Source organism: Sinocyclocheilus grahami, unplaced genomic scaffold (assembly GCF_001515645.1).
Source record: "Sinocyclocheilus grahami isolate Dianchi unplaced genomic scaffold, SAMN03320097.WGS_v1.1 scaffold39.1, whole genome shotgun sequence".
Taxonomy (NCBI): Eukaryota; Metazoa; Chordata; class Actinopteri; order Cypriniformes; family Cyprinidae; genus Sinocyclocheilus; species Sinocyclocheilus grahami.
This window is the reverse complement of record NW_015505218.1, coordinates 3,271,637-3,278,658: the sequence shown is the minus strand read 5'-3', so window position 1 is coordinate 3,278,658 and position 7,022 is coordinate 3,271,637. Positions and strand designations below refer to the sequence as shown.

At 36.7% G+C, this 7,022-nt stretch overlaps 1 long non-coding RNA gene across 1 annotated transcript; it reads left to right on the top strand.

The window, feature by feature from the left end:
- The first annotated feature begins 867 nt into the window (after positions 1–867).
- LOC107581935 (uncharacterized) lies at positions 868–6,060 on the top strand. The gene is made up of 3 exons (XR_001608879.1): positions 868–992; positions 4,659–4,827; positions 5,832–6,060. It is a non-coding gene; the product is annotated as an uncharacterized lncRNA (long non-coding RNA).
- The last annotated feature ends 962 nt before the right edge of the window (positions 6,061–7,022 follow it).

Genomic DNA, 7,022 nt, shown 5'->3' with positions numbered 1-7,022 from the left:
TGTATACAAAAGAAAACCTGTCATTATATTAGATTTGTACAGAACCTATCAATAGAGTTAGCATTTAGTACTATAAAGCAATAAATATTCTACTGAAAAGTGATCATCCGACTTGTTTTTGGCTCCGTCACTGACCCTATACTTAGAACAAGGCCATCAGTTAGAGAGAAGAACATGGTGCTGTGCAGCCAAACTTAGCAACAGCAATAAAGCTAAAGGTCATAAGGAGAAACAGCCGCCAGATGTTTCTGCATGTGTGAAGAAATTTCTGCATTGCTCTCCAAAAATTCGATTTTGATTTATTTAATGTTATATGTTGAATGTAAAGTTTCATTGGTTTCCCTCTTAATTTGTAATAGGTCATCTTTCCCTTTATAAGCTGTTGCTTTGTTCATTTGAGATGTCAGTTTTTAGTTTGTTGGTTTGTTTCTGTCTGAATGGTTTGTCTTCGTTTTCTTTTTGTTTGTTGGTTTATTTTGTTGTAGTTGTAAGATTTATGAGTTTGTAAAGTGTTTTTTTGGGGGGGCAAATAAAGACCCATTTTCCAGTGGAAAGCTTTTGTGTTCCTGGTTCCTGACTTCTCTGTCCCTCACATATATTTGAGAGCAATATCTGTTTATAAGAGCATGTGTGCTTTTTTCATACCTTTATATTGAATGTTGTATTGCGTATACACCTGGCATGTTGAAATCATTATTTTATTGAACTTTGGGGGATGTTCAGTAAACTTTCACATGTACGGACGATTGGCTGAGCAGGAATCATTTTAATTGGTTGGAACCATTTTGTCCCGCCCCCTTTCTTGGGAGTCGAGGCTTATCGTTGGCTGAAGTGGAAGTCATTCATAATCTACGGAAGACAGTCGTCATAGCGAACCCTTGACGTCGCAGACCCAGTGGCCAGCTGTTACTAATCGCGTCACTCCCTCTGCCAGCTGATCGCAGACGCCGGTAACCGTGAGGCGAGAGCGGAGGAATCACTTTACCGGTGAGGTGAGCGTTTATGTTGATCAACTATACAGACATTAACCAGCTTCGTAGTCAACCTAATCCGCAGTCTGCTTCTGTCAGGGTTTTTTATTAGATGGAACAGCTTTATTAGCTCCGGGGAAAGGCGAGGCAGTTCACTTTAGGTGGGGCGGGAAAAAAAATCGGATTCTTCAGAGTTACGAATACGCGTTACATTCGCGATAAAACGAACGATTATAATATTAGAACAGGCCATCATCGAATATGTTGGATACCGGGCGGAGGTCATTACATAAGTTTCATTCCATTATACCGGCCAAACTTCCAGCCTAACGTTACTAAAGCCTTTACTCGAGGGCGAGTGTAATCTCTGTATTTAAAGTTCTCTCAAGAACAATCTAATCCGACATGTTGAGTAAATACAAGATAGTTATTCGGTACAATCACGTCAGTCCTTTTTATTGCTGCATAGATGCCAACGTGTCTGCTAAAGTGTGTTTCCTGATTTGGTTGGGTAAGAACATCCTTATGTAAGTTAATTAATTCACCTCTGGTGAGAGAATCTCCGTGGCTTTTGCTCGATATAATGTTACGTTACATCGGTTTTGCTGGTCATCGAACCTTTCAGTGGAATATTACAGATTTAGGAAGTGACGTAGCAAACGTTATAGGCTATATATGCTCTGATAGTTCAGCTATTTCATGTATACACTGTTTTACGTAATTTTATAGGCTATGTACATATTTTTAAAATCTATCCCATGATACTATAAGTTAATGTTAAGTTACTTCAATAACCTTTAAATGCCACTGAATATACGGGCATGGTTTTTTCATGATTTTTTTTTAAGTCAAGTATAAACTAGAATAAAATCTATATAAGAACAATGTGCCGTTTACTATATTCTACATGTAGATTGTCTGTGAAGAGCAGGCCTCAAATGAGTATTTCACTTCGTGACACTAAGACAATGCGTATCAGCAGAAATCCTTGAAAAGACACTCCTTGTGACATACTGTATCTGTATCATTGGTTTGATACCCAACTAGCTTAGTTTTTGAGTCATAGATCAACACTTTTCAACCAGGCATCCAAAAATAGACTGTTCTTCTGAATTGGTGTTCAAATCGGAGTACTGTTATTCAGTTACAGCCCTTTAAGAGACAGAAAGCTAACATGGCCACCTTTTTCCTCATGGTTGAGGAGTCCATTTATAATCTCGGACTGCACTTTACCCTGTTGTGGATCTGGAAGGTGGGTTGCGTTGCTTAAAATCAACCAGCTGTAATGGAAAGCAAATGTGTTTTACAACTGACTAGACCACATTTCTTTTTATAGGTGATTTCAATGGTGAGGTATGTGCGCACCATACTTCCTTAAGTAATAATTATCATGATGCTGACAAGAAAAAATGTTTTTAAATACAAAATGGCATATTTCTGTATTGATGCCAGTGCATTAAAATGGCCACCATTTGCCCTGCCTGCAGAATCCATGGCAAGTCAGTACTCGGTCACATCTGATTCAGCCTCGGGCTTTGCAGTGCGATGATTTTTTTTTTTTTCCCCTCCGCCCTTAAACGGCAAAGAGCGATGGAGACATCTTCCCACTCTGTTCTTCAGTACTCGCGCACTAACTGATTCAGTCTTTTGTTTGCTCATAGATATCACTTTGTCAGCTCTGAGAAAAGACATCAGCATTAGCACAAAGTCAGAGTTTAACTGTATGGTTTATGCTTGTGGAGGTCAACTGATCACGTTGGCTGAAGTTGAGCAGTTTAAGTGTTTGTTCTTGTGCAAACACTTCAGATACCAAGGGTCAAACATGTCTTGGTACCATAAGACACATTTTTTTTTAGTGCTAACAATGTAGGCTAGTGTGTTAACCATTAGCAATAGCGAGCTGACCTTAATGTTTCCCTTTTCCATTCACGCATTGCAGCTTCTGTACACCCAGATCAGATCAATAGATCGACTGGTGACGGGGGAACGAGACGAGCATGTTCAGATATGCAAACATTGTCAATTCAGGCAGAAATTGCTTGCACTGCTGCGACACGCTTGGAAATTTCGTTGTGTTGAAATGAACATCCATTTATTTAATTTAGGTGATTTGTATAGCATAAGTTTTATAAGAGGTTTGAGGTAGAATAAATGCTAAATAATGACTAATAAGCACTAATTACCACATAAATAATAATTTACTGGTGATGATATAAAGAATACACAAAAGTCCAAAGTCAGGCATTATGTGATATCATTGAGGCCTTCGTTTTTTTATCAATCAGAAATCATGAATTTTGTATCATGCTCATTGGAAAAACAGGCCTCTATCTATAAAAAAAATGTAGCTATACATACAATTCACTGCATTTTCTAGCTCTAACTTGAAACAGTTGAGGTAGTAAAACAACAACTTTTATTCCTGTTCGCACAAATTCGCACATTCTTGGGCCTTGCCCCCCCTTTCCATCCTCTCCCCTCCTTGCTGAACGTGATCGATTTCGAACGCTTTAGTGAGTGTCAGAAACTGCACGCGATCACAGATTGCACGCTTCCCACCCGAAACACCCCCCCCCCCCCCAACAACATCATTTGTTCCCCCCTAGAAATTCAAATTCGATTGGATTCACGATTTTTTTTTAAATGTATCCTTTTATTATTGCTTGGACAAAATGCTGCACATTTCTTTGTGAAATTTAAATATAACACCATAATATACGAATATAGCACTTGCATATTATTGTTCTTTTGTTGGTTTTGATTGCTTCTATTGTCCTCCTTTGTAAGTCGCTTTAGATAAAAGCGTCTGCTAAATGTAAATATAATGTAAATGTAAATAACAAAACTAAATTTAAAAGAAGCCCCAAATCAAATAAATAACACAAATAAAATAAATCTCTTCATATAAACAAAATAAGGCTTTGTCTGTGCTCTTTCCATTTAAAATTAGAGGTAACCACTGCATTTGAATCATGATCCAAAAAAAGATGCTGCTTGCATGCAACATGAGCAGTCTTTAATCTAAATTGGATTGTATAATTTCGAAATTTGAAGCAAAAACATAATGGTTTGACTTCAGTTTTGTGAAACTATACATAAAAATATCTGTATGAAACAGAAACGGCAGACGAGCTGAAAGAGACGCAGATTCACTCTCTGCCAGCAGGTGGCGCTTAAAGCGTTTCATTGGTTTCCGCTGTAAACAAAGCAGCGCTGCACTTATGTACTTTAATATGCATTATACAGAGGCTAGATGAAAAGAAAAAATACCATCTAAACTTTTTCTAAAGACAGTAAGTTCCCCTCAGACATGGATTCATATAAACTCCTGCCCCTAAATGAATCGCGATTTGTTTAGCATCTCAACCGATTTGAATCGTCACATATTTTAATCGATTTTCAACCGGCTCGCGGTTAATCGTTACATCCCTACACAAAAGGAGACGTTTAGAAAGTTGTTCAAGCTGCTCTGATTGAAGCAAAATAAGTGGATAGGGACAAGGGTCAGAAAAACCTCAAAGTACATGACAGAACTGTAAATTATTATTTTTTTGGGGTGAATTATCCCTTTAAGCTTCCCATGCGAGAATGAAACATTTGAGTCACGTATAATTTTCAGACTGTTTATCGTGTTTGTGATTGTTCTATGCATCATAATTGACATTATGTCTGAATTGTGCTCTCAAGGCCTTACCTTGTCCTCTGGCCTCCACCCCCAATGCCTGCTGATTCATGTCTGCGTGTCTGCGCCGGCTTGCTGGATGGGGGAGGGTGGAATGAACGAGGGACACGGAGTACTGAGAAAGAATGGTAGATGATTACCAAACGCAGCACGGGAAGGGAAACAAGACGGAAAGTGCGAGCAACCTGAGTCTGTGTCATAGTGTTAGCATGATTCAGTATATGTGATGTTTCTGTGCGATGGAAAATATAGACTCTTTTGAGACAAAACGCGCTTGTAAGCAAGAAGTTTATTTCAGCATGTCTTGTTGGGGATCTGAGGAATGATGGGCATTTTTGGCCCTCATTTGTTAAACTCAAACATCATGATTGGCAAATTGTTCACTTTTTTTTTTTTTTTTTTTTTTTTTTTTGTGAATTTACGTAAGAATGATTTACAAATGTGCAGCAACTTGTGCAAAGAATTATTCAGATATACAAGGCCTATGTTGTTGTTGTTTTTTTTTTAAATATATACATGAATTACAGATTTGATGTCCTCTGAAACAGTGTAAAAGATATTGAAGAAAACAACTAGTCTTATTTATCTGAAATAATGAAAAAGCAATTTTTTTTTTCTTCAAAGCAATAAATCTTTTACTATTCCTTTGTTACATAAGATGAAATTATGGTAAATTTTAAGTTGCATAAGCTTGACAACCAGTCCATAACAGTAAAGATGAAAAATGAATTCAAATTTAAATTGATTAAATGTATTAATTTTAAAATCAACTTCAATCAAATGTATGTTTCTTACATAAACTTGAAATTGTAGTTTAATCAACCAAAACCTAATGTCATAAATTCATGTTTACAAAGTTGGCGAGCAGAATTGGCCAGAAAATGTCTCAGAACATCACATTTTTAGGTTTGCAAAGCATAAAATTCATGTACCAATAGGGCAAATGACAGGGAACCAATCCGAAATACTCCCACTGACCCTGGGACAGCAGGACATCCTTGTTGTTCAGCCCTGTATGTTTTAGTTTAAATAAGTGTCATATTTGTATTTTGATGGTACTCCGTGGAAATGACAGTATCAAAAATGATTTTGTAATTCCAGGGAGAACAAACTTGTGGTTGTGGAACATACCGCGTTATTTTTGAAAAGTAATCTTCTGTCTTGATTTTATCTTCTAGGTCTGTAGTGGATGCTGATGAGTGAATATTGGCTGACCTACCGCAGTTCTTCTCTGGCAAACTTTATGACCCTGTCCTGACGCTAAAGCTGCCAGCTGAAGAACTGTTGTGGTCAGCTCTACCCAGCATGCACCATTTTCATCCGAGAGTGCTGTGGATCTTATTCATGCTCTGTCGTAGAGCTTTGATATTTTAAAATTCACTTTTTTTTTCTTTTTTACTATTGAAGCAGAAAATATCTTGAATAGAGAAAATATTTCTTAGAAAAATGTGAAGAAATATTACCTTTTTGTTGTGAATTTGATAAAAATGTACCATATTACCATAAAATATGAATTTAAATCCATGGTCTTTTTTTGTATTGTAATATCAAAATTAATATCAAACTAACTAATAAATGAGTGTTTTCTAATGTATATTTGATGTATGTAGTATATTATGCATGGCAGAAGTCATTGAAAATAATTTTCTGTACATTTAGCCTTTGCAACAGCTGCTGTACAGGCATGAAGCTTGCATGTGTCCAATAATGGACAAATCTCTAGTTACCATGGTACATGTGCTCTGAATCTTGTCTCATCCACAGTAGCTTACCGTTTTGAAGCTTTTAAGTACAGCACTTATCATTTAAATGATTTGTGGTTTAGGCAGCAGCATAAGTAATGCATTATGACCACTAAATAAAAGTAAGCTATTCTTTCCTGACTGGCTTGAACATGGTTGAAACGGGTTGACTCAAAGCCATAATTCATCATTTAAAAAGTATATATTTTTTGCCATATCTGTTGAGTTAACAACTAAACAAAAATCACAATTTCATACAAGTGTCACTTATAAAATGAATCTTTTAACTGAAATGTTAAACTATGTTCTCAAGAAAAGTGTATTTTCATACATTTTAGGTCGGGGCAAGTTGTCACTCGTCTGTAAAATGCTAGATATGTATTAATAACAATATTTATAAGCCTAAAGTATTGTTATCTTGCACTTGTTTAAGTGTTATGTAAAATATGACCGATAGAGGGCGTCAATGGTCAGTTGGACAGTAAGGCTAGCTGAGTTGGATCTACTGCCTATTTATCAAGCAGATACATTTACTCAAACGTTTTCCACTCTTGAACATTTTCCACCCACATGCTGTAAGATATATGACCAAAAAAGGCTACAAGTGAAGATAACTTTTGGTCTCGC